This window comes from Eublepharis macularius, chromosome 13 (assembly GCF_028583425.1).
Source record: "Eublepharis macularius isolate TG4126 chromosome 13, MPM_Emac_v1.0, whole genome shotgun sequence".
NCBI classification, from domain to species: domain Eukaryota; kingdom Metazoa; phylum Chordata; class Lepidosauria; order Squamata; family Eublepharidae; genus Eublepharis; species Eublepharis macularius.
In genome coordinates, this window is record NC_072802.1 from 74,202,982 (window position 1) to 74,230,280 (window position 27,299).

Genomic DNA, 27,299 nt, shown 5'->3' on the forward strand with positions numbered 1-27,299 from the left:
TTGGCCACCGGCGGGCGGGCGGGCGGGCGGGGGGGCTGCCACTTCAGGAGCCAAGGGGGCCCAGCCGCCCCTCCTCTGCCCGCGGGAGACGCCCCCACCCTGCCGAGAGGAGCCCGCGGGCAGCAGCGCCCCGGGCACGCTGGTGCTCCAGAGGTGCCCCGGGCCGGCCGGCCAGCCAGCCAGGACGGCGCCCTCAGGGTGCGCCTTAGCACAGTGAGACTCCAGGCGGATAAAGACCTTAAAATATAAACAAGCAACGTAATCAAACTGGATCACACTATTGGAGAATAATGACATAAAAACCGTAAGTGTATCAAATGAAGTAGTAAACCAATAGGCAGCAATGAAAAGGGCTGTGACTCCAATAATGCAGCCAGGCCCAACTTCACCACCAAAGAGCTTGCCGCCTGTGCCCAGGAACGCGGAGCACAGGGGCCTTTTCCGCACAAGGGTCGTCCCACACCGGGTGAGGCTGGGGCCTGACACCCTGGGGAGGCGGCCATGGAACGCCACTCCCCGCCCGAGCCCCCCCTCCCCCGCCAAAAAAAAACACGTTACCATCAGCCCCCGTCAAAGGTGAGCCGCAGTCAATGTTTTCAGTTTCCCTTTACAACAAAAAACAACATGGGAGGAAGAAGGGGGGGGGGGGGCTGCGAGTTGAATGGCAGGGCCCCCCATGCCCCAAGAACCTTCAGGGAGGAGGGAGAGAAAATCCGACATCCTGGCTTTTCACTGCCAACGGGTGAGAGGGAGTGAAGTCCAGCCCAGCGGGGGTCTCCCTGATTACAACTCTCCTCTCGCAGTCACTGGCCAGAGGCAAGCTGGGGCAGGAGTCTGCCATGGGGGGAAGCCGATTTAGCCCTTCCACGCACACACTGAACCCCCCTCACCCCCAGGCAGCTTAGCCCCTCCTCCAGTTGCTATTTAGTGTCACAGGGAAAACAATTAGGTGATCACTGCTGGCGGGGGGGGGGGGGGGGCGGGGGATTGGCTGTATGAATGAGATCCAGCACAGGGAGAGCCCCCCCCCCCATAGTTGCTTTTAATAGAAAGATTAAAGGGTTTCCTTTAATGTGGTCCTCTGGCTCTCTCCTGGCTCCCACCTGCCATGACGGCCTCTCCACTGGCTCATGCCATCCATCCCCCGTGGAGACAGCGGAGCAGTGCCAGGGCATGTGGCACTTAGGCGCCTCCTTGGGCCTGTGTCTTACAGGACTTACTTCAAGAGGCTACACATTTGGAAAATACTTGGCTTAGCCAGGCAGAATAAACCCCTTTTCTCAGCATCCTGATCCACAGACAGGCTTTGCAGAATGCAGGGTGGGGGCGGAATGCCCATGCAGGCCACTCCCCTTGGCTCTCATCTTAAGCCCTGACTCCTCCCCTTGCCAAAACGTACCAAGCCGCCTGCAAGTCCATCCCAACCAGCTTAGCCAGTGTGGAGCTGCCTGCAACACAGCAGGTTGGCAAGAACTGCCTCCTCTCCAACAGCAACTGTCAGGAGTACAGCTTCACCCGCCATGCCCATACAGGGAAGACTGGCAGGGAGTAGCAGCCATTCCCGATCCGGGCAGCCCCCTCCTTTCTAGGACTTTTCTTTTGGCCTCTTCTTCCTTCCCTGGATCTCGCCGGGTCTTTTCTGCCACCCCTCCCCTCTCTCCGCTCCCCCCACCCCCACTTCTCTTGGCTTGAAGCACAATGACTGCCAAGCAGATCCACCAACCTTACATCAGAGTTCAAGCTTTAAAGTTTCCATGAACTCTTCATCAGCCTGACTATTGAGCACAAAACTGAGAGGAGACTACAAATGCCTCCATTTTGACCTGGGGCATCTTTTTTTTCCTGCCCAACTGCTTTGTTTTTTGTGCTAAGCAACCAGACTGATAAAAATTCCAGGGAACTCTGAAGATTGCTTGCTGTGTCATGACATTTTGGTTAGTCCTAATAAAATGTATTATGCTACTGTTGTTTACAGACAGATCTATAATGATTTGTTTAACCGTTTTTAGTGTTCAAAATGTATTATTGCAAGAACACTGTTAGGTAGATTTCACAAATGATCCAGTGGAAAATACAGGTCGTCGGCTTAGACTGCCCTGCAGTAATTGTAAAGGATTTGCCAGCTATGGACAAATGTGAGGTAGTCTGTAGGGCTGTTGGATAGGAATAAAGAGGGCGGACATCCTTGACTTTTGATGATGATAAAGATAAATAATTGCATGTATACATCACTCTTCTAGACAGATTAGTGCCCCACTCAGAGCAGTAGACAAAGGTATTATTCCCACAATGCAGCTGGGGAGCTGGGGCTGAGAGGAGGGACTCACCCAGGGCCACCTGCTGAGCACACGGCTGTAGTGGGAGTCAAACTAGCAGAGTGCTGGCTCGCAGTCCAGCCACTTAACCGCTCTGCTACAGCCGCCTTCAGGAAGGCTTTGGATTCCCTTGCACAAACACAGGATTTCAGGATTATGAAGATTTGCAATGGCAGGTAAATGGATCTTAATCAAAGATGCTGCTGAACCCTGATGCTTCAGATATAATGAGCAGTCAAAAATGGAAACGGGGGGTCATGAGCAGGACTGGTTGGAGGAAGAGGATGAGTCCACACCGAAAACACGGGAATTTTCTGTACAAAGGTTTTGTTAATACACAGAAGACTGCATCCTGGGGATCTAGAGTAACAACCCAAATGCGGGGCGCTAACAAGGAAAAGATGTCAGTCACTTAAGGAAACCATCTTGAATCTCTTTGTAACAACAAACTGGTTCAATTTTCTTAGGTTTAAACGCCTTTATAACAAGTCACAGCATAACAATGGCAGAATGGTGTAGATGAAAACCATCTCAGGCCAGAAGTAGACCACAAAGCATTCAAAAGACAAAACCCCTTTGTGAAAAGCCTGGGGTGGGGTGGGGAGATGTTTTAGCTGGGTGCCTATAAGAAAGTCAAGCAGTGTTTCCACCACACATTCAAACCAAAAACTCTTCACCACCCAAGCAGAGTTTGCTTTCCTTTCAGGACATTTAAGCCTCTGCTTTTAAAAAAGTCCCCATTCTCACGGGAGTAATGGGGCAGAGCACACTCACAGGGTGGGGGGACAGACCAGGAGAGACAAGGCCCACCTCGAGATCTTTTCCCCAATGAAGGATCACCAGGCAACTGGCCGTATCCTGAAATGACCAAAAGGGGCTCAGATGCCTTCCACGATTGTGCATTTTTTACTCACACAGCATAAATTAAGCCGTGTCTTGGATGGCAAAGACAGACCAAGTTGTTTGCCCAGAGTATTCAGATATATCAAAGTGAGCTGAAGCCTCCTCCAGAAGGAGCCGTGGTTGCTTTGCTGCAAGGGATCTAGCTATCTGGGGAGGAGCAAAAAAGAACGAAGAAAGCCTTGGGACAAAGAAAACAAGCCTTGGGACGAAGAAGGAGCCTTGGGATGAAGAAAACAACTTAAAATGGCCATGGCCAGTGACGAGGCTACTCCAGATGACCTTCAGGTACTAGGCAACAAAATTAAAATCAAAACTGACCAATCAGAAGACAAAATAGCAAGCAGAATTGAAAGCTTACTTAAATCAATCACTGAACAATGAAAATAAATTAGACTCTATACAGCAAGTTGCCCAAACAGCCGACACAGCTATGGCTGACTTGAAAGTATATTTATGAATCCTCTCAGTTAACTTACTTATTGACAATGTTAAATCACAAATATCAAGCAGATTGGCTGGATATAGAACAATCCTTCACATATCCCAAAACTTTACAGGAGACTATTTGGAACAGACAGGCAGATCGCCCTCCAAACACTTCACGTAATATTTCTTTATTAAACACGTTGTGAATTTGAGATAGGAGATGACATAAACTGGCGCTAACAACCTCTCCACTCGCTCAGTTTTTAGGCCACAAGTGGTTCATACCTGGTGAGTACCAGGATCCCTACAAAGCCTGGAGCACCAACAGTCTCTCTCACCTGACTGATAGCGCGAAAAATGGATCCCTTCTACCAAAATTGATGCTAGAAGCTTGGATTGGTGAAAAGGTACAGTGATCTCAATATCTCCAAATCAGCCATATGACGAATCAACGGAACATAAAGAGTGCTTTCTCACGTAAAACTTTTAAAATTTGAGAATGTTTTAAGGCTAAATTGCAATAACTATAAGGGCTATGTTTCAAAACTCTACAAAATTTAAATCTCGAAAATTCAAAACTCCTTTCGTATATGAAAGCGTGGAATTCTGACTGCAAATTTACTGCCTCTGACTCACTGTGGGCCACAATTTGGAGATCTCATATTTTCACTACCAGTTAGATTGATATCAGAACATAATCTATAAAAAGGCTCACCAGATGGTATCGAACAGCTCCCAAATTACATTATATCCACTCATCTAATTGCCCTTACTGCTGGAAATCGTGCAGAGAACTAGGTACATACTTACATGGTTGGTGGCATTGCAAATATATAAAGAAATTTTGGCTTGACATAATATTTCATACTGAACAGGTTACAGGTTCCGCTCTCCCAATGAAGCTGGAATTAGTTTTGCTTATCTTATGGTTAGACATTGAGATCCCTAAGAGAATGATTAAACGACTTGATATTCTTTTGGCAGCTGCCAGAACAACTATTGCTGCTGTCTGGAAAAGTTCTAAACTTCCCTCAGTTACTTTATGGCATAGGAAAATATGAGATCACCATTTAATGGGCAAGATCTCTGATCAAATTGCTCAATCTGTTCCTGACGTTCTTCACTCGTATTTTTTAGAAACTTGGTTTCCAGTTCTAGAATATATGGCCAACAGGTTTAAATCCTGGTAAAACATATTCAATAGATTTTGCGTATTGTATTAATGTCTGTGGTTCAATTATACCAAACACCATTGTACAGACTTACTCAAAATTACCTTAGATTGTTAAGAGTTACTAATTGTATTGTTATGTTATATATTTTAAAGAAAACTCAAAGTAAAGAGTTTTTTTTTAAAAAAAACATCTTTGATAAACAATCTGACCTGTCCTGGTTTTCAAGGCAGATGAGAGATTCTGTGGGTGTGACTGTTTGAATTGGCAAAGGAGGTTCCAGGGGTGATTTTAAGGACTCGCAGGTTGGTTGCCTAGGAGACCAGAATCTATCCTGAGGTTCCCATGTGGAATGTGCCTCAGGACTTCATGGCTTCTGGCCACCATGGGTCCGTTTGGTCTTAGAACCCGCTTCATCCATTCAGCAGGGCACGTGCTTGATTTGGTGTTCTGCTCCAGGCAAAAGCGTTAGGATCTGTTGACAGAAGAGCCCCTCCTATTGTCATCAGCATCAACCTGCTTCCACGGACTCCATCCTGTCTCTAGGGCCCACTTTGCAGCTAGGGAGCAGAAACCTGGAATTGCATCACTGCTTCGCCCCCTAAAGAGGACTTGTGCCACAAGCCAGATCAGCCAGTGCAGGGTTTTCTGGCTTTCCAGCAGCAACCAGCAAGGCAGAAAGATTTGCTTCCCCCCCCCCCCCCCGCTCTTCGGAGAAGCCCCAAGCTGCCCTCCTGGCCTGGCCTGCTGCCTACCTGGACAGTTTCAGGACAGAAGCCAGAGTGGCACAAGAGCCTTCCCCAGCTGATGACTGTCGGCACCTTAATGCAGCATTCTTTCCATGAATTATTTACAGGATACTCTCAAGGCACCGTATTCATTCCTGTGGTTCCCAGGACAGGAAATGGGTTGTCATTTCTGTTTTCATTTGAGGCCTTAAATGCTACATCTTCAGGTAGGAGGAGATTGCTTTAACGGGCAACCTCAATTGTGACCTGGTTATTTAACAAGCTCTGCTTGCCTCAAGGGGACTTTTTGGAAGCTGAATAGGAAAAGCATGACTCTCAACCCCCACACCACCCCCTTCTACCTATTCCCAGGGGATATACAGGCTGCAGCCACAAAAAATTTAATCTGATCAAGAAATGCATCAAGAACCATAGTGGGGCTAGAAGCCTCACCCCATGATCTTCCACCCTGATGCAGACAAGGTTTCTGACCTTAAACTCCAGGGCAGCATCAATGGTCCTGGCTGCCTGTTTGCTTCGGGGTCCACGAGACAGAGCTGGTTGTACCCTTGAGATCTCTACGCAGCCAGCCCAGCGCCCTCAGACTTCCCTCGGGTGCACCCACCCCTGCCAATGTGCCTTCCTGTTGCAGCGCTGTCACTTAGGACTGCCTGCACGGCAACCATTAAGCCACAGGCTCCCTCACTGCTAGGTCCAGAGAGTATACGGGGGGGGGGGGGGCGCAGTAGACAAATATAGCATTTTCTGTTTAAACACATTGTTTTGGCAGCACTTAATGTTTAATGATAATGCAGTACTAAAGAGGTCAGTGTTTTCAGTGTTACAAAGTTTAGCTTGATATCCAAACATGTTGGCAGTCTGTATGACAGAATCTCTGGCCACATAAGACAGTTTCTTTTATTTACTACAGACTAGAGATGGGCACAAAACGAACTATGGAACAAAATTCCGTACGGAATGGCCGGTTCGTAGCCAAAGAACCATGCATTCCGTGGGACCGCTTTTTCCGAACCAAAAGAACTTTTCTTACCGTTCTGTTGCTGGTTCGGACACTTTTGGCACCAAACACTCCCTCGCCCAGGCAACGGTGGCAGCTTGCCTCCAATCTGAGGCCTCCAGGCTTGATTGGCAGCTGTCCCTGCCAACTAGAGAGCTCCCACTCTGGCCTATCCATCCAGGAAGAGGTGGGGGAGGTTTAGAATCTCCAAGGTAACTGAGGAGATGGGCCTTCAGCAGCCATGGTAACACCAATCTCTTCCTTCCAAAACCATGTTAGGCAGGTTTTTCTGCCAAGCAGAGTGCTCCTGTGTAGTTCAATCTCTTCGCTTTTTCCATAAATAGGGGAAGCCGTGTGATTCCTGGTTTCAGTTTCTCTAGAGTGGGAGAGGGAGGAGAGCTTGGTGGCTGGCTGTGGTGTTGGGATTGGGATTGGAACTTGGATCTTTGGCCTGCACTTCTGGCCGCTGGAAAAGGGGCTGAAAAGCCGCTTTTCTTTTCTCTTGCTTTCTTGTTTTTCTTACTGACTGGGGACTGCGGAGGTGTTTGGGGAAAGGGTGCTCCCCCCCCATCCTAGTCCCCCCCCCCGAACCTCAAACCGGTTCGGAAATTGGGTGAGTTCATTAAGTTCGTGTTCCGTGGACATTAATGAACCACGAACCAAGTGGGTTTTTTTTTCCGTTCCGTGCCCATCTCTACTATAGAATTTTTCTGCCTTGACCTTTTTTCTTCTATTTCTCAGATGGCAAAAATTAAACATACGCATTCTATGGTGAGGGAGGGTGCCAGCAGTTTGCAACTCTGTCAAGTTTTGGGTATTCTTGCATTTTGCCTCTAGAAAATGACAATATTTATACTTTTAAATTCCATAAATATGCTATGTAGTCAAAATGTATATGTCATTGTATATTGTTTATTAAATCAGTAAAAGATGTTTAGTTTTGATAGGAAAATATATATTGATTATATTTCAATTTCTGCCCAAATTTCCATTTTTTTTCTAGGAAAAATAGCATTCCCTCCACCAAGTTTCAAAATCTCTGAAATTTTTACATCTGTACAGACACCCAAAGCAGTTAGTGAGAATATCTCAGCCCTCACCCAAGCATGAGGCCACCATCAAATGGAGAATCATCCTCTGCTAAAAGCACATCTTATTCTCGAGGGAAAAGGAGTCTGGCATTGCTTCGCATCATCTCCATCACCACTGGAGCCAGGAACTTGTGTGTTTATGTTGCTGTGGCAAATCAGCCCCTCTTCTGAACTGCCCAAACCACCACCAGACACCCCTGATTCCCTGAAAGAGTGCCAGGTTGGCTGTAGCTTTTAGAAGTGTTTTCTCAGCACAAGTCAATATTTATTAGGCTCAGTGGCACTGACCGTTCATCTTGCCTCCTCTTCCTACATCTTCTTGGAAGGTGCAACTCAACAGCAGGCCCCTCTATTTTCCAAGTCACTGTTGAGAGCAGAAGCTCAGTTTCTGGAGGAGGAACTAAGAATTAAGTTTACCAGCTCCAGCTTGGGAAATTTCAGGAAGCTTCGGGTGGGGGTGGGGGCTGTGGAGGATGAAGAAAGGAGAGCTCAGCAGGAGCATGATGTCATGGTTGGGTCATAGCTCAGATCCTGGAACTCTCCCCCTGTCTGTGAGGTCACTTCCTCCCACCAACATTAAAATTTTAAATTCAAGTTTCCTGCCCCTTATCTGCACCCCATCTTCTTCTCCTGACTTACACTCTCACATATACGTTCACAAATGTGATGATGTAATACAAATAAAAATGATGCATACATATGTTCATCATGAGGAAACCAAAAATATGTTTTGGGGCAGATTTTTTTTTTACTGACATGTGTCTCATCTGATGTTAGAGCAATATTATCCAGCTACGATCCACTAAACCTAAAAAAAACTCTCAAAATAGTGTTTAGGTTTTTCTCTAAGTTAAGGAGAAAAATCCACTTTGAAGGCCTAGAGGATGACACCAGCAGTCCCATCTCTCTCTCTCTCAACTCACAACCAGCCTCTAGCCTTTAGTACCCTTACAGGGAACGGTCTATCGGTTTCTCCAAGTCTCTGTGGTGTTTCACAGGAAAAAATGGCAGCCCTAGACCCTCTTGCGGATGGTGGCCCAAGGGAGAAGGGGCACAGCCTGATACATTCTCTTTCCTGCCTTCTAAGGGCCAAACCACATCTTAAGTTTCTTGACAGGCTGGTCCCGGGTTTCCCCACAGCACACAGCAGCTGTGAAGAAAGGCACTCTTAAAGTCCCGGGAGCCAAGCTGGGCCTTTCCCCACAGCTGGAAAAGTGAGTCAACTAGTTTGGCCCCAAGGGACACAGGAAGCAGCATTTCTCACAACGTCGCCTCAGACGAGAGACAATTTTTATTTTATTCATTTATTTATTTCCCTCCTTCTCGCCATCCTCCTCCTCTGCTCCATTTTTTCCTCACAACAAACCCTGTGAGGTAGATTAGGCTGTGTGTGTGTGTGACTGGCCCAAGGTCACCCTGTGCACTCCCATCACAGAGCGGGGAATCGAACCCAGGTCACCCAGACCCTAGTCTGTCACTCTAGCCACTACGCTACAGCGGCCCTCTACAAGACAAAACAACTGCACCATTTTTTGAACAGAGGGGCTATAGGCAAAGAGGGGAAGCATCCGCCTGCACATTCCCAAATGGGCCTCTGGCACCGCCGGTCTCTGAAGACACGGCAGCAACCCCAGAAACGCCAGGAAGTGGTGGGAACACTGCTTTAAAGGGGGGGGGGATGTCCCCTTCCCCTCCACCAGCTATTTTTCAAAGGAGCCGCCTTTCCAGCACTGCTCTGCACCCTCTCCTCTTGGCTCATCCCGCCTGCAGCCTGCTGTTCTCCCCTCTCCTCCCGTTGCCAAGCAACCCCAAGCCTATGGCTTTTGCTATCAAACATTAGTACTACATTTAGGCATGCAGAGATGTATAGACAGAAATTGTAAAGAATCGGGAAGGGGGGGGGGACTTCCAGCAGGGAAGTGCTCCCAAATCTACCAGAGCTGTGGGTCTTCCGTTCCCTCTAGCTTGTGCTGTGACAATTCTGCTGCAGGTGGAAAATGTTCATGCGCTCTCTCTCTCACACACACACACACACACACACAGAGAGATACGTCTGCTGCCTGGGGGGCAGAATTTCTGCCTAATGTCATAAACAACGAAACAGCACTAAAATCTTCCATGTTGCAAATCAATACTTGCGTTGTTCAGCAGCTGCACAATAAACCGAGTAACGCTGCTACAAAATGATGCAGCAGAACACAAATCCAAAAAGCGAGGCTAAAGATGTGCGTGTTGCTGGAAAATTCCATGTCTCCAGAATAAGGAAACATCTGCAAAAGTGCTTCATTTACAGGATTTCTTCACCTGGTAAATGTGCCGGTGGTACAGAAGTTAACAAGGGCTCAGGTCAAGAGGAAAGACATTTAACACATTAGTAGCCCCCAAAACAAAGACACACTGTAAGATTTAAGCAACCAGAAAAGACTGGATAAAGGTAACTATTTCAGACCTCACCTCAGTCAGAAAGATCTGTACCATTTGTAACGGGGCCATCACCACTGAACAGCCCATCGGAAAATCCAGCCTAAACGTTCCAGTAATTAATGGATTCTATCCATCCAGGGTTTCATCCATACTGAAAATGCACCAGGACTTGATTTCAAAACCACCACCAGAGAACTGATATGCCCCATCTGGTGCGTAGCGCCATTTCCTCTTCTCCCCTTCAGGCTCTGCCCTCCCTGATCCATCATAGCAGCACCTCTGGGGTCCTGGCCTCTCCCTCCCATTCTGATAAGCCTTGAACTTCTGGCCATGCCTGTTCCAGGCGGCCTTTGTCTGGGGATCTGCTTGAAGGGCAGCCAGCAGGCCCAGCAGAGAAGGGCTCCAGGGGAGCAGAGGCGGAAGTGCGTAAAGGTGGGGCTGCAGGGACACGGCCTTGGCTAGCACTAGCCCTGGGAACTCAAGTGGGGCACAAACCGCTTCCTGCGGCAACGGCCTGTCACTGGGCGGTCAGCAGACGTACGTGAGTGCGCAGTCACCGGGCAGGAGAGGAGGGTGATCCGGGCTCCACAATTTACACTGCTGAACTGAGGACACTCTTTACGCTTTTGAAACACGGGAATAGGGTGGGAAGGAGCCTGCCTACCAGGAGAAGTGCAAGTATGAAACGAGAGTGAAAGAGAACCACCAGGAACCGGGAGGCAGCGGAGGCGTTAGGTTTTGCCTGCCAGAGTTGGTCTCCGGATTAACTATCCCCAGGGATCAGGTAGGAGATCACATGAAAGGGTTCTGCCTGAGACCGCAGAGAGCAGCTGCCAGTCAGAGCAGACGACTGACCCTGAGAGGCTGTCAGTGGAGAGCAGCTCCATCTGTTCAGAGACACGGATGGGAAGACAAATGGCATCAATTAATTTCCTTTTAAAGACTGGCTGCATTGTGAGAGGAATCGTCTTATTTGCCAAGAGCCCCAAGGGGCAAAACCAAACAAATTATTTTTATAATTCTTCATTGGCATTTCAGCAAATTTAACCATCCACAGGAAGTCCAGAAGAACAGCAAACCACACATTTTTGTATGTTTAAAGGCCAGCCATCTTCATTGCCTCTATTTTACAGTGACGCCCAGAGAAGGAGTACCGAGCAACATCCTGGTTGCACCTAGCTAGCTGCTGAGCTAGGTTTCCATGACTTCTTGGAAAGCAGCAGTAGTTGAGCAGCACAAAAAGCTAGCAAATGCAGAGGGGGTAATTTCTAGGCCCCCACCCCAGACAAACAGCACTTCAGAAAAGCAGAACTCTCTTAAGCAACCCAAAACTGCACTGCAATGCCTGTATCAGCTGTGCAAAAAACCTATTGCGGTGTGCAGGTACCAGCAGCACTGCTCCGGTCTCTGAACTATGATAAAATTCAATGACTACAAGAGGAATGTGCCAATCAACTTCCTCAGCTTGCCAAAGCCAGTCTTGATAGAATCACATGGAGAAATCTCAAGTGGGTCAAATCCTCTCCAGAAAGGGAAGCCACTTCCAGAAAAACAGTGTTGCGCTTACCTGTAACTGTTGTTCCTCAAGGTCTTCCATGCAGACACACATGAGACTGCGCATGCACAGGCCAGCCGATTTGGAGGTTACTTTAGCTGAAAAACTACTAGGAGGCGCCCCTGCCCTCCACCACGCTAGTGCAGCTGCTTTCCTGCCTAAACAGCCTCTAGGAGGGCGGAGCACCCCCAGATACCCTCGGTTCCTCTTTTGCTACCATGAAACCCCCCAAACAGAGGCCCACCAGGGAAGGAGGGAGGGTGTGTGTGCCGGCATGGAAGACCTCGATGAACAACAGTTACAGGTAAGTGCAACACTGTTTTTCATTGTCGGTCTTCCTGTGCAGTCCCACATGGGAGATTAGCAAGCTATTTACCTGAGTGGAGGAAGACAACTTTCATGAGAAAATTGTCTGTAGAACTGCCGTCCCCACTGCAGCCTCTCCCCTATCCAGGATGTCCAAGGCACAGTGCTTCACGAAAGTGTCGGCTGAAGCCCAGGTCGCTGCCCTGCAGATATCTGGAATCGGCACACCTCTCAACAACACCGCTGACAATGCCTGCGACCGGGTAGAATGAGCATGCACCTCCAGGGGGCACGATACATTAGCGATTTTATAACACAACCTAATCGCCTGCACCGCCCAACGTGCTATGGTTTGTGTGCTGGCCTTCTTTCCCTTGTTAGGGCCAGCGAAGCATACAAAGAGCTGGGAATCAATCCTAAACGGTCTTGTACGGTCAAGGTAAAAGAGAATCGCCTTCCCAACATCTAGGGTGTGTAGGGCCCTCTCTGCATCATTGGATTGCTCCCTGAAGAACACAGGTAGGATTATGGTTGTCGTGCATTTTCCGGGCTGTATAGCCGTGGTCTTGGCATTGTAGTTCCTGACGTTTCGCCAGCAGCTGTGGCTGGCATCTTCAGAGGTGTAGCACCAAAAGACAAGAGATCTGTCGGTGTCACAGTGTGGAGAAGATGTTGGCAGGTAATTTATATCTACTCAGGAAAGTGGGTTTGGGCTGAGTCATCCTGTAGGAGTTTCCCAGGGTGTGGAATGCTAATGGAGGGAGGCGTCACTGTATCCTGAGGAGGTTCTTTTGCATATGGATTGGTGCTTGATATGCTAATCTTCTCTGCAGGGCTATTGTGGGATGTGGAGTATTTCGTTAGCCTGGTGTTTTGCAGGGCTGGAAGCCATGTTCTATTCATTCTTAAAGTCTCTTCTTTCCTATTGAAATTGTGCTTATGCTTATGAATTTCAATGGCTTCCCTGTGCAATCTGACAAAGTAGTTGGAAGTGTTGTCAAGTATTTTAGTGTCCTGGAATAGGATACTGTGTCCTGTTTGAGTTAGGCTATGTTCAGCCACTGCTGATTTTTCAGGATGGCCAAGTCTGCAGTGTCTTTCATGTTCTTTTATTCTTGTCTGGATGCTACGCTTTGTGGTCCCAATGTAAACTTGTCCACAGCTGCAGGGTATACGGTATACTCCTGCAGAGGTGAGGGGGTCTCTACTGTCTTTTGCTGAACGTAGCATCTGTTGTAATTTTCTGGTGGGTCTGAATACTGTTTGTAGGCTGTGCTTTTTCATAAGCTTTCCCATCTGATCAGTGATTCCTTTGATATATGGCAAAAACACTTTTCCTGTGGGAGACTGTTTTTCCTTAGTTGTTTGTCCTTGGTTTACTCGCTCTTCTGATTTCATTTCTGGAGGAGCCATTTGCTTGAAGTACGTGGTTTAGATGATTAATTTCCTCATTGAGAAAGTGCGGTTCACATATCTGTCTTGCACGGTCTACTAATGTTTTTATTATGCCTCTTTTCTGTCGAGGGTGGTGATTGGAGTTTTTGTGCAAGTACCGATCCGTGTGAGTTGGTTTCCTGTAGACCTTGTGACCTAACTGAAAGTTTGCTTTGCGGATGACCAGGGTATCCAGGAATGGGAGTTTACCCTCCATTTCTTTCTCCATGGTGAACTGTATGTTCAGGTGGATATTGATCAATTCTTCCTCACCATGGCTCCAAATGATAAAGGTATCATCCACGAACCGGAACCAGACTGTAGGTTTGTGGGGTGCTGATTCTAGAGCTGTTTTTTCCATGTAGAAGTTTGCTATAACTGGGCTGAGTGGGCTCCCCATGGCCACCCCATCCATCTGTTCATAGAATTCATTATCCCATTGGAAGTAACTGGTTGTCAGACAATGGTGGAATAAGGCTGTTACATCCTCAGGAAAAACCTGATTAATAAGTGCAATTGTGTCTTTTACTGGAACCTTGGTAAACAGGGATACAACATCAAAACTGACGAGTATGTCCTGTGGATTGAGTTTCAGATAACTGATTTTGTTGATGAAATGTGCTGAATCTTTGAAGTAAGACGTGTTTTTTCCGATGTAGTCCTGTAGAAGATTGGCCAGATGTTTAGCTAATTCATATGTTGGGGAACCAATGGCACTCACGATGGGTCAGAGTGGGACTGAATCCTTATGAATTTTAGGGAGTCCATATAGTCATGGTGGCTGTGCTTCTGTCTTGCATAGTTTTCTGTGCGTGTTGGGATGAAGTGAGGAATTCTTGATCAGCACATTAGTTAGCCTGGTGATTTTGCAGGTTGGATCTCGTTTTAGTTTTTTGCAGATGGAAGGGTCCAGGAGTTCCTTAATCTTCCTTTTGTATTCTTCTGTTTTCATGATCACTGTGGTATTGCCTTTGTCAGCTGGTAGAATAATGATGTTTGGATCCACATTGAGGGTCTTGATGGCATTCCTCTCCTTGCGTGTTATATTGCTGGTGGGAAGTTTTGCCTTACGTAGAATCCTGACCGTCTCTCCTCTTATTTCCTCAGCTTCCTCTTCAGGTAGATGACAAATGGCAGCTTCCACATTTGCAATGATGTCTTCCACAGGAATTTCGGTGGGGGTGACTGCAAAATTTCCTCCCTTTGCCAAGATGGAGGTTTCTTCTGGTGAGAGTTGACGGTCTGTCAGATTGATGACAATGCGTGCATTGTCGAGCATTGGGTTTGTCTGTCTTTTTTCCTGTAATTTGTTAAACTTCTGCATCTGTCTGAAAGTATGGCTGGTTTACAAGTTCCATCTTTCTGTAGGTGAGATTATCGATCTTGTCCCAATCATGACTTCTCATTTTGTGGCTAGCATTGATATGCAAGGAGAATAGCTCCTTGTCTGCGGCAGCGAGTTCTCTGCGGGTAGTATGGATTCTGTCACGTAAGAGGGCCTGTTCTAAACGGTCATAAATGCGGTGAGCCTGTGGAGTTTTGAAGATTCTTTTTGTTTTGAGAAAAGATGGAATGGTTTTCATGTCCCTGCAACGTAGGAGAAAGGTTAAAGAACAGAGTAGCTGTGCTTTCTTGTTCCGAAGTGTTTCCAATCTCCAGGTCTGTTGAAATGTTTCCTCCCCGTAGAACTGTTCGATATATTGTCGAAGGCTTTCAAGGCCGGAGAACGATGGAACGAAAGAACCTCCTCAGGATACAGTGATGCCTCCCTCCATTAGCATTCCACACCCTGGGAAACTCCTACAGGATGACTCAGCCCAAACCCACTTTCCTGAGTAGATATAAATTACCTGCCAACATCTCCACACTGTGACACTGAGAGATCTCTGTCTTTTGGTGCTACACCTCTGAAGATGCCAGCCACAGCTGCTGGCGAAACGTCAGGAACTACATGTACCCTTGGTAAGGCTGATATCTGTACGCCCTACTCTTGCACTGTTGTTGCCTAAACTGTCCTCCCCTTTGATCCTGTTGGGTCTGAGGGATCACCCCATAGGACTTCACAGTTAGGCAGTCTTTGTGCTTTTGGGACAAGTATTCATCCATTTTTTCCAAGAACAAAGTCTTTTCCTCAAAGGGTAAGTCCTCCACTTTATTCCTGGTCTCCAACGGGAGTGCGGTAGCCCTTAGCCAAGCATGCCGTCGCAAAACTACCACAGAGGCCATTGTCCTCACCACTGTGTCAAACGCATTCCCGCTTGCATTAATCTGGTGTCGTGCCAGTTTAGCTGCCTCCTCCTGGATGACTCTTGCGAAGGACTTCTGTTCATCCAGCAATTTTGCATGGAATGCTGCAGCCTTGCTCCATAAAAAGAGCTGGTATGCTCCCATCATGACCGTATAATTAGCCACCTTTATGCTCAGGGCCACCGAAGAGTACATCTTCCTGCCCATTGCATCCAGTTTTTGACCCTCCTTGTCATATGGTGTTGAGTAGGACCCATGCCTTTGTCTCGCTTGCATCTCCTTGGTGACAAGAGATGATGGAGGAGGGTGTAACGAGAGATGCGGGCAAGCCTCGTCCCTGGTCCTATATAGAGCCTCTGCCTTTTTTCTAGTGGTGGGAGCAGAGGCTGGTTTTGAGTTGACTGCATTCATAACCTCAACAAAGCCTTCTATAATGGGGAAGGCCACATTAGAGGATGAACCTGCGTATATGTGTTTTAAGTTTTTGTCCCTTGACCTTGGTTCGGTGGAGGTAATGTCTACTTCAAGCGCCTTTACCATGCTCATGAGCATCTCCGAATAGGACCTGAGATTGTCCGTAGGAGAAACTTCCCCAGTGTCACCCACCGTTTTCTCTGGGGGAGTATCCAAAGGTGGGCTTGGGTGTACCCTCCTCTGGAAGGGTTCCTCGGTGGTCTCTGGTTCTGACAGCTGGTATGCCATCCTGGAGCTGGAGAAGGAGTGGCACCTGCTAACCCATTCCAGTGAAAAGTCCCTATGTAGCACATCGGTCAGGAACGTATGCCCAGTGTCCACCGAGTAGTCGAACGGGCCACCATGGGACCATGACCTCTCCTCCCCGGAGCGATATCCTTCTCTCGGGGACCGACGGGCCCTCTCCTTTCTTCGGGGAAGCTCACCTTCTTGCGAGGACTGGTCCGACCACGATTTTGATCAAGCAGACTGTGACTTCGATCTGATCGATGGTGTTGGCAGGGGATCAGTTATGAGTATCTCCTGCTCTATCCATTGCTCCCTTGGAGCCAAAGAGGAGGCTCCATGAGAGTGCAAGTGCTTCGTCTTTTTGGATTTTGGGGGGCGGTTCCTCACTTGCTACGACCCTCTCTTTCAGAGCTGTCCAGGGCTCCTTCGGTCTTTTTTCCCCTCAACTTGTCAGGTTTCGGTCACCGGATCCGATCTGGTCGGGGCCCTTGGATCTGTACTCGGTCCCGGGGCCAGATCCGTTGCACCCACATCAACAATAGGAGTCGAAGGCTCTCTGGGTTTCGGTATCCTCAAACCAGATTGGTTCAGGTCTGACCGCTTCATGGCCTCCGAGGAGTCTGATGGGGCTTAGCTCCAAGGGGTCTTTGAACCGAAGTGCTCAGTCTCGGCGTCGAGGCCAGTGCTGGAGTCAGTGTCAGATCCAAGGCCCCAGACCCACCGGTCTGGATGGCTTCTGAGCCTCAGCCGGGGATTTTGCCACGTCTAATGCTCTCTTCCACAGGGAGGCTTTCAGGCAGCCATCTTTTTCTGCCCTTGTCTTAGGGGTGAAATTAAGGCAGTGCCAACATGATTGGGTGTTGTGAGTTTCCCCTAGGCACATCAAACACAACGAATGAACATCTGTTCTGGTCATTTTCCCATTTCACTAAGTATAGTGCTTGAATAGGGATTTCTCCAACATAATGATCAAGATCAACAAGATAGAAGATCCAACTTTTCTCAATGCTCAGCAAGAACCTCTTTGGCCGGTGGCAAAAGAGGAACTGAGGGTATCTGGAGGCACTCCACCCTCCTAGAGGCTGTTGAGGCGGGAAAGCGGCCGCGCTTGCGTGGTGGAGGGCAGGAGCGCCCCCTTGTGGATTTTCAGCTAAAGTAACCTCCGAATCGGCAGGCCTGCACATGCGCAGTCCTATGTGGGACTGCACAGGAACCCCAACGATGAACTGCTAGATCACAGCACTGGCTGCTTACAAGCTGCAGGGGACACCACAAGTGGCCGCAGGAATCAAGCTGGCAAAGGCCCCATGCACTGATTTGCTCTTCAGTGGCATCCCAGATATTCCGGCAGCCATTTTAATCCTAAAACGTCCCTCTGGCTAAGCAGCTGGAGAAATCTCAGCTTTGATTATGACTGAGGGAGAGGGGGATGCTTTCCACTTATCCAGAAATACTGCAAAGCCAGCCCAGTGCACAAACTTTCTGCACTTCAGACACATAACTCTGCAGGAGGTCTTAGACGTGCCTGCCTACCAGAGAAAAGTGGGCAAAGGTGGCTGGAGCCATCACCTGCCCTCTGTCTCAGGCCTGCCCCACAGCTTTAGCCAGAATGTAAGTGCACTAAACTGAAATGCAAGCTCTGCCCTCCCAGAAGGCTTCACAATAAAACTATTGTACTGCAAAAGATCTGTTTTGTCTATTCAAAACTCTCCTCCATACTCTGGAAACATAAGCATGTTACAACATTCATTCTCCTTGGGGTCCCTTGAGGGATTCAGCAAAGGATCCTATAACAATCAGCAACAGTTCCCATAACCCTCGGTGGAGCCTTTGTAAGCTGATTTACAAGGCTAACTAGGAGGAAGGGGAAAGAAAGTCCTGGTGTTTGTCTGAATACTCTGCTGGGACGACATTAGTAAGATGCACGCGACAATTCAGAAGCTCCATCTTCTTCCCAAGCCACAGCCCAACACTCTTGCTCCTGGGCAAAGATGGAAGCAGAGACCCAGGAACTCCACTGTCCCGTAGCCTGAAGCTTTAACCAACTCTTGCCCCACCAGGTTCACTCCAATCCATCTTGAAGAATTTAAAAGGCAGTCACTTGGGAAGGGGAGGGGAGGGAGCAGTTCCTGTTGGCAGCAGAGGACAGGACTCGCAACAATAGGCTTAAATTACAGGAGGGAAGGTACCAGGTGGACATTAGGAAAAACTTCTTCACGTTAAGAGTAATTCAGCAGTGGAATCGGCTGCCTAGGGATGTGGGGGGTTCCCCCTCATTGGCTACATTCAAGGAGCGGCGGGATGAATCCTTGTCAGGGATGCTTGAGGCTCTTCCTGCATTGGTCAGGGGGTTGGACAGATGGTCATTAGGGCCTCTTCCCTCTCCAGGAGTCTATGGTCCCATAGGGCCTGTCTGGGGATCACACTAACACAGAGCAGCCCTGAGACTTCCACTGGAACCATTCCAGAATCCTCATCTTCTCCAAGATCTGCTCCATCTCCACACCGTGGAAGTCAAAGAGATCTGGCAGGGGGGTGACTCTCCCCAGTGGCATTTCCTCCAGTTGGCAGATGCCCCGACTTTTAGGTACAAGGCCCTTTTGCCCCTTATCTGGCATGGGACTATCTCGGCTTGTGCCAGAAGGAAAGGTGAATCGTTTACATGCAGAGGAGAGACGACGCGTTCTCTCTCTCCCACTCCCTCCTGAGTACTCGCAGAGAGCGAGGAGGGTTAGTTTCCCCTGGCAGGTTATTTACCTGCAGGCAGAGCATAAAATAGCAGCTGCTAAGCCTTCTCAAAAAGCAATTCCTTTGTGTTCTGAAAAGGGTCCAAAGGGCCTAAAGAGTATATCTAGTCTGGCCTGATTCTCGGCTTCCACTGGACTCCTGCTCAGACTCCCAATGCCCCGGATCCCTCCAAATTTCTATGCAGACTAGGGCAGGTATATCTTTGCTTCCCATCTTAAGCCATCTCCTCCTATTTTCCACCCCATGCTGCACCACACAAAGGGCTGGCATTTCATTTCTTTCTGCTAGTTAGGCTCTCACCCCTGGAGGACTGGGCATCTCTGTCCCAGCATACTCATTTCTACTCTGTCCTGTTCTCCATTTTTTCCTCTCGTTTACACCTCTAGCTTAGAAGTAACTCCTGCTCCAAATGGGAGTAGCTCTTACTGATTTCTAGTGTGTTGCAGGCTACTGTTAGTTACGCTATTTGTCTGGGCTCTGATTTATGTCTGATATGCTAGTATTTACGTACGATAATTCTCTCCCCCACCACAATACCTACCCCCTCAATAAAATCCAGGCCTTTCTGTTTGGCCTCTGTCATCCTTCTCCTACTGAAAAACACCCCTCATAGCTGTCAGATCTGTGGCTAAATAATAATTGTAATCCAGACCACCTTCTGCAATCAGACAAGAGTCCATTGTTTCCAAAAGAGATTTACTGAAAAAGCAATCATCATAGTCCACTGGCCCAGATGCAATATCTGGGTTGGTACACGTGTATTGTTATGAATGACGGGCAAAGCATAAGGTACAAAGTATCAGATCCCAGCAGACCCAGCCTCCCCCCATAGTTCTCAAAACAATCTCTTTGAAGCTGAGAAAGCGAAAGTTTCCCAAGGCTGGAAAAGCGATAGCCAAAACAATCCTCTTCTGTGAGATAGTTGCTTGGAACATCTTGGCACCTGTGAATGAAGCACTTAGAATACTAAAAGAATTAATATGGAGTCTCTTAGGTTACATACATTCCAACCCTGACAATAGCTACTCACAGGCAGCCCTTTAGGTAAACAATCCCAGTCTCCCATGCCCTGCACAAACAGGCAGGCGAAACCCTCGCGGCGGCCTGAACACGCCTGTCCGTGCCGTTGCAGGGAGGGCTGCCTCAGGAGGACTGGGAAGAAAGGCTGAAGCCGTCTTGTGACCAGCAGCAGGACTTCTTCTGCTCTCGGTTTACAGATCCCTGAGCTTTCCCAGCAGAAGGGGGGAAAACCTGGCAGGTCCACTGATGCCCTTCATTTGCTTCTTAGTTGCTGTGTACATCACCCAGCCTAAAACCGTAACAAAATGAGAGTTTTCCTCAGTATTTTTCTCTAGCTACAGAAAGCAAGAACATGCTGAGTAAGGACTTCTGGACAGGATGCTCCCAAACACTAAGCCAATACACACACACAGACACACACCCCAAAAGGCTGGTGTGTCAGGAAGGAGGAACTGTGTGGCGAACGCTCATTCTTGGCACCTTCCCTTGCTGTGAACGAGGCATTCTGATTTCCCTTCCTCGTTCCTTCCCAAGGATGGTTTTTCCATTCCAGCACACACATCTGGCTGCCGCTGCATGAACAGCCTTTAGTAGCCCCAGGGGCTCCTGTTCCCCACTCAGTGACGTCATGCCTCTGCCTGTGTGCCAAAGTTCAGCGGCTACAAGCCCAGACCACCAAAACCGTGTCTGAAGACACGAGGGGAAGATCATTGGTCCGCCGAGGGGAAGATCATTGGTCTGCCTAGCAACCTCCCTCTGAACAGCACAGGATGGGCATCTTGATCCGAAACTGCCTCCCAGTGCCAGCTGGCTTTCCCTCTCCTCGACATGCAATTTCCCCTTCTACATATTCCCTGCCGTTCTCTTCCCCTCTTTCTTATCCTCAGACATCCCTTCTACCCACATCTCCTCCTCTCCCCCTTTCAAGGGCTTTATTTTCCCACAAGGTGGGGGTTGGACTGGATGATCTTAGAGGTCCCAGCCCTATGATTCTGTGACTAAAAGTCCTTCTGACCATTCACTTCGGGAACTTTCCCATCTCGCGGGCTTTTTGCTATTGTTTTTCATCCATTCTCAAGGCTGTCCCTTCCTGCCTCTTACACCACACCTTAGACTGGATTCTTACTGAGCACAGGCAGATGCTGCACCAGGGCAACACTTGGAGGTTGTGACAGCAAGGGGAACCCAGAGGGAGCAGCAGAAGGCAGGCATGTCACCTGCTCTCCTGGGTTGTTCCGCCTCTGGCAGAAGCAGCCAGCCCAAATGTCCTTTTTGGCACTCAGCTACACTGAAAGAAAAGAAGAACCAGCAGTTCTTTTCTGCTGGAATTCAGCTTGATAAGAGCACGGGGGGCTGTTAGCCAATGCCTGCAAAGCGATACCAAGACCCCCCCCACTCCATGTTCAGTTATTAAAGGGAATCCTCTCAGCAGGGGGGCTCAACCCGCCATTTTCCAAACAACTGCTGGCTTCCCTGTTTGCCTGCCTGCCTCCCCCCTCCCTTAAGGCCTCTGTTGCCACAACAGGCACCGGCCCCCTCCCTCCTCCGTGATTCAGGTGGTGGAGGCCCAGGATGAGGGAGGCCAGCCTAGCTGGTCTAGCGGTTCACTGCTGAGAAGTGGAAGGGTGTACACAGGCAGCTGAGGCCAGCAAAGCAAGGTGGCACCGTGGCCCCAGAGCCGGCTCTCCGGGATCTGCCCAGGGGGGGTTCCGCCCTGCCTGACCCAGCCCTGCCGCCTTCCTTAGAGCAGCAGGGACTTTCACGGAGAGTCTCCTCAGCACGTGGACTCCGAAGTCAGTGAGACCCACTCCCTAGATTCCTGCCCAGCAGCACCTGAAAGACCAACGAGGTTTCCAGGGTAGAAACCTTTGAGAGACCGAGCTCCCTTCCTTGGATACGAAGCTCCAACTCCCAAAAACGCATCTACTGGAGATCTTGTTGGTATTTAAGGTGGCGCTGGACTAGAATCTTCTACTGCAGACCAACACAGCTGCCCAGCTGAAACTCCCAAGTGAGCATCCTTGGGATTGCAGCCTCCATCCCTGCCCGGAGCAGGGGTGTCTGCCCCCCTCCAGCCTTACCTGTCCAGGGAGCAGGAGGCACGGGTCACCATGGGGAAAGCCCCCAGGCACAGAGGAGACCAGCAGCAGAGATGCTGGCAAAGAACCCAGCCTCGGGGCCAAGAACAGGGGGCAATCCCCAGGGGCCAGAACGGCCGCCCAGATGGCAGGAAGAGGGCTGGCAAGTGCGGCAGCCCCCCAAAGAAGAAGCGACGCCAGTGCGGCTCACAGCAGCTGTGAGGAGGCCATCAAGGGGGAGCATACCGGGCAAACATGAGCCCCCAACGTTTGGTGTAGTCCGGCCAGCCCCACCCTGCAGGAACAGCCCCACTGGGCCACGGGCAGGAGGGAGGTGAGAACAGACGGGCTGGGGAACCCACGGTTGGGCCGAAGGCACTTCGCTACAGGCTGACAGGCGGGCATGGATGGGGCCTGGGAGAGGGGCGGGCACTATCCCAGGGCAGCTCCCTATAAAGGGGGATCTAACAGGCAAGTCAAGGAGGAAGTTGGTTGCAGAGCACAGAGGGAGAGCGCAGAGAGGACTCCAGAGAGAAAGGGAGAGCGAGAGAGGGGGGGGAGAGGGAGAGCGAGCACAGCCTCACCGGACCTGCCGTCCAGCCAGGGGAGAGAGGGAGCGAGGGTGCTGCGTACCCCCTCCTCCCCAGTTCTGAAACTTGCCTTACCACCCCCCCCCCTGAGCCTCAGGCGCACACTGGAGGGTGAGCTACCCCCAGGCTCTGACGTCTGGGACAAACAGCCTGACAGTCCCTCAAGAGGCAATGAAGACCCCCTCAGTAAAGCTGCATCCCAACAAAAGTAGGTCAAAGTGGAGACACAGAAATTAGGAAGCCAAGGGGGAGGAGGGATTTTTAATCCCCCCCCCCCGTGAAATAAGAAGCTATTATTTCCTACAAGCGGAATTGGGAATACAACCATTCCTTGAGAGTCAGAGCAGCAAACTGATGTGCTGGTTTCTGTCTTCCCACATGCAACTTAGTTTCTACCACTGGAGAAGCAGAAAAAAGCAAAAACTGAAAATAGCGTACGCAACTTCTGTAGCAAACAAAACAAAAGAGCATACCATTTGGACAGAAATCATCTCGCACAGTTTTTTCAGAGCAGGTTAAAAACTTGGGGGTGTTCATGGGCCCTGCCTTGAGCATGGCACACCCTGTGGCTGGGCTGTGCTTGAACAAAACCTGGAAACTGCAGCTGGTCCAGAACGCGGCAGCCCAGTTACTGTCAGGGGCCAGCCGAAGGGAACATACATCGCCCGCTTTGAAACAAGGGCAGTGGCTGCCGGTCTGCTGAGTGGAGACCCAGCTGCTGCCTATGACCCTGAAAGCCCTCCTTGGCCTGGGCCCAGGTGTCTCAAGGACCATGCCCTCCCAGATGTTCCTGGGTGGCCTCTGTGGTCTTCAGCTGCCCCCCCCCCCCGGGCTGGCTCTTGCCCCACTTAGGGTGGCCCACCTGGCATCAGCCAGAGCTCAGGCTCCCATGCTGCGGCTCTCACCCTGGGGAAGGGGCTCCCTGGAGAGGGGAAGGGAGCCCCTGGCTGGAGATCTTCAGGAGGCACCCTTGTCTGCTTGCCAGGACTTCTCTGATGGACTGCAAACCCCAGACCTCTTCTAGGGGCAGGTGGGAAGTATTTGGGGTTATACACATGATAGCACACTAGCAGCAGACAAAAGAGTTGCATTTAAAACTTATTTATGCTTGAAAATATTTTACACACAAGGAGGGACTCACAAGGGGCATCATCTCAAACCCACACACCCTGCTCGTTTCCACTTTCCCTTCCCTGAGGAGCGTCTGTGGCTGGCCCAAGGCCACCCCATGAGTTTCCACAGCAGAGCGGGGTTTGGACCCGAGTCTCACAGATCCTCACCTGAAACTCTAACCACTATGCACACTGACTTTCACACAGGACTGTTGTTGAACAGGAGCAAGTAGCTGAGCCTGAATAAGACATGGAAGCCACATGGTAGCAAGCCACTGGACGGCTGTTTCTGGGCCTGGCCCCAATGAGTCCTCCCTCAAAGGCCAAAACAGCCCTGGAAAGGGCCCTGTCCTCTCCCCCTGCCTTTGACGGGCAGAAACCAAGCCTGGAATACTGGTTAAACAGTTATGGTTGCCTAGCAACAGTGACTGAGCGCATCTGGTTAGAGTTACAGGAGCTCCTTTTATTATTTTGGTTTTTTTAACCCCCCCCCCATGCATTTTTTTTTTAAGATTTCTGATTTTCCTGCAAATCTGGGGCATATTTCAGGAGTGTAGGAAGATCTGTCTTGCCTGTTCATAGCTCCAGTCTCCAGATTTACGTATCCACAGTTCAGGGACGCTTGGCGATTAGTATATAGGACGATGTGGGCAATATACAGAGGAATTGCTATTGCTATAGTTATCTCACTTAAAAATATCCATACTAAATATTTTGAATAGCACCTTATCTTAAAAAGCATTTCACTTTTTCCAAAAGAAAAAAAATCATAGGATTTTTTTTTAAAGATCCCCCAAGTTTCCAGTTTTCCTGTGGGAAAAATGGAGAATGGTTTTCAGAGAAAAGCAGGGAACCTTCCCAATCATTAACGGGTTTTTCCTCACATCTCTAAGTGGGCCAAGCAGAACGTCCTGTTTCTTCCACACCACTGCAACAAAGAGGAGGGCTGAGATGGGGTTGGGACTCGGGAGCAAGGAAAGCCAATGGCCTGCACTGGTCACTCGATGCCCTCAGGCGGCTAGCGACTTCCCAATAAAGGAGCACCCTGGAGGAGGTCTGGCAACTCGAAGACCTTTAAGCAGGCCAGAGACTGAGGGAGCAGCAGGAGGGTCCCACCCGCGTCCTTAGGAGATGACCAGTTGCTTCTGGGCCAGACTGAACCGCACCACTCAATGAGAAGAGCCCAGAGCCGCAAGCCCCGCGTTGCTGGGAGGCAGCCTGGAGAACAGATGGGGAAAGACAAGCAGCCAAGCTGCACCTCCGGACTCAGGCGCCTCTTTGGTGTTTGCTGCCAAGCTGATTACAAGGTTAACGTCAAGATCCTGGGACTGCTCTAAATGTTCCAAGCAAAACCTTCACAGATCAGCACCCAGTGTGCCCCCCACTCAAATCAGGAAGAAAGAGGAGAGGTAGTAAAATGGCTTGAGAATGCAGGCTGGGAATACCATTTTTAACCACAAGCCCATATTAAAAGCTTCCTACTAGAAGAAAACTATCCCGGAAGCAAACTTCTAGCCCAACCCTTTGTCTGCTGTGCTGGTTTCCTATAAGCATTTTTTAAAAATCCTCCTAAACGCCCAGATCCCTCCAGTCTGAAGTGGTTCAGTGCATTTTATCATCTTGTTCCCAGCCACTTAAGCTGCATGTTTAAGTCTAAGCTGTGATCAAAAGATCAAAAAGATCACTTGCCTCAGATTTTTGCAACTTGATGCACGTCCCCGAAGATTTATTTCACCTGATACGAAGCAATTAATGGATGAGAACTCCACGTCCCTAGCAATCCTCTCTCCACAAGGTACAAGTCAGACGCCTGGCCACCATGCCTTCAGCGAGTCACCAACCGGTTCTTAGGTCATAATGTTTCCCCATTATGACCTCATAAGAAATCCATTGTTTTTTCTTATTTCCAGAATTACAAATTTATTCTCTGTGGACAACCCGAAAAGAGTCCTTGCGGGACCAAAAATAATGCCTTTATAGCATGAAATTGGCCCTCCAGGTCAGAAGCAGCGATCTCCGTGAGCTCATGTGCAGGAAGCAGACGGGGAGTTCTGCGCTCGTGTCTGTCTGAGGGTTCCAGGAGACTTCTGCGTGGCCACTGGAGGGAACAGGACTTCTGCTGGACCACGCCGGCTTCCGTCTGGCCCAGCAGGATCGCTGTTACGTGGTTCTTATAGCATCAGACTTTGCCATGCCAGGCAGCGGGTTATACAGATTTCTGTAATCCTTCCTAGTCCTATTACATTGCTTATTTCATCCTATTAGTTGCATCAATTTAAAGTGTGTAATCCACCTTTAGCCTCAATACGAGAGGCAAACGATGAAAAAAATAAATAAATACAGGTTGTACACAGAAGATCCTGTCTGGAGAGAACACGGACTCCACGCAGGTCACACATCCAGCATTTTAAAAGCCTGATTTTTTGAATGCAGGGCAGCGTGCCTGATGGGCTTTGCAACTGTGGTTAAAGAGAAAGTTGTGATTGTTGCCTAGCTGACGTCACGGCCCCCAAGTCTGCCCATTTTCATACAGGCAAGAGAAAAAATCAGCTGCTTGTAACATATTGGTCCTCTTGGTTGCTTAAGAAATCAAATGTACCACTCATAATGTACGCAGCTGTGTTTTGCCACTCTCTCCCCTCTCCCAAGTTCTGCTGAGATCCAGGGGGGAGAGAAGAGAGCCATCTGGCTGCTCCCACCAAGTCATCAGGCCTGCTTCTTGTACCGTTCTACTTTATTCAGCCTCTCTGATGCCTCCACAGAACGGGCCAGAACTCCCCTTCTGCTGCTCCAATCCCAGAGCCAAGCCGACTCGCCAGAAAAGGCTGAAAGGCAGTTTTACAAACCTGCCTCTTCACCATCGCTGTTACACACCAAAGGATTATGTTGAAGAGAAACTTGGAGAGGGGGATGGAAAGAGCGTCATAACAGAACACAAAGCAGCGCTTTATCTTTCTGCTGAGAATTTGCCATTCCTGAAGATTCGTTGTTTTGTAAAATTTAACAACAAGGAGTGGCTGCCATTGCCAATACAATATTCAGCCAGCTCAGCAGTTTCAAAGCATAATTAATGTTTCTCGGGTGATTATCCCTAGGAACGGTGAAAAAGGGAACACACATGCGACACTGATGGTAAATGGGGGAGGGCAGACCAAAGCCACTCATGCATATATTAATCCCAATAAAAATCAAGTTACAAAATCACCTGACTGGCCGTGCAAGACGCATCAAAACCAAAGCTGAAATTCTTGCTGATCTGCCTCCTTTCCCATGGTGGAAGGGAGCCTGAAATCCCCCCTCTGCCTTGGAACTAAGAAGGAACGCGGGTGCTGCTGCTGCTGCTGAGAGCGACAGTAAAACAGAGGCGCCCCAACGACCTTCACGAAAGAGAGTTAAACTCTGTGGAACGAGATGAGAGGACAGTTGGCAC

At 49.2% G+C, this 27,299-nt stretch overlaps 1 protein-coding gene and 1 long non-coding RNA gene across 4 annotated transcripts in view; one reads left to right on the plus strand and one right to left on the minus strand.

Annotated features, from left to right (window-relative positions):
* The window catches only part of TTC28 (tetratricopeptide repeat domain 28), a 144,605-nt gene that overhangs the window by 84,836 nt on the left and 32,470 nt on the right, over positions 1 to 27,299 (minus strand). The window lies entirely within an intron of this gene.
* On the plus strand, positions 220 to 8,344 carry LOC129341077 (uncharacterized). Of its 3 annotated transcripts, none has more exons than XR_008598090.1 (4): positions 220 to 304; positions 3,905 to 4,051; positions 5,673 to 5,771; positions 7,566 to 8,344. It is a non-coding gene; the product is annotated as an uncharacterized LOC129341077 (long non-coding RNA). The 3 variants fall into 3 exon arrangements; XR_008598088.1 differs by lacking the exon at positions 220 to 304 and adding an exon at positions 1,937 to 3,503; XR_008598089.1 differs by lacking the exons at positions 220 to 304; positions 5,673 to 5,771 and adding an exon at positions 1,937 to 3,503.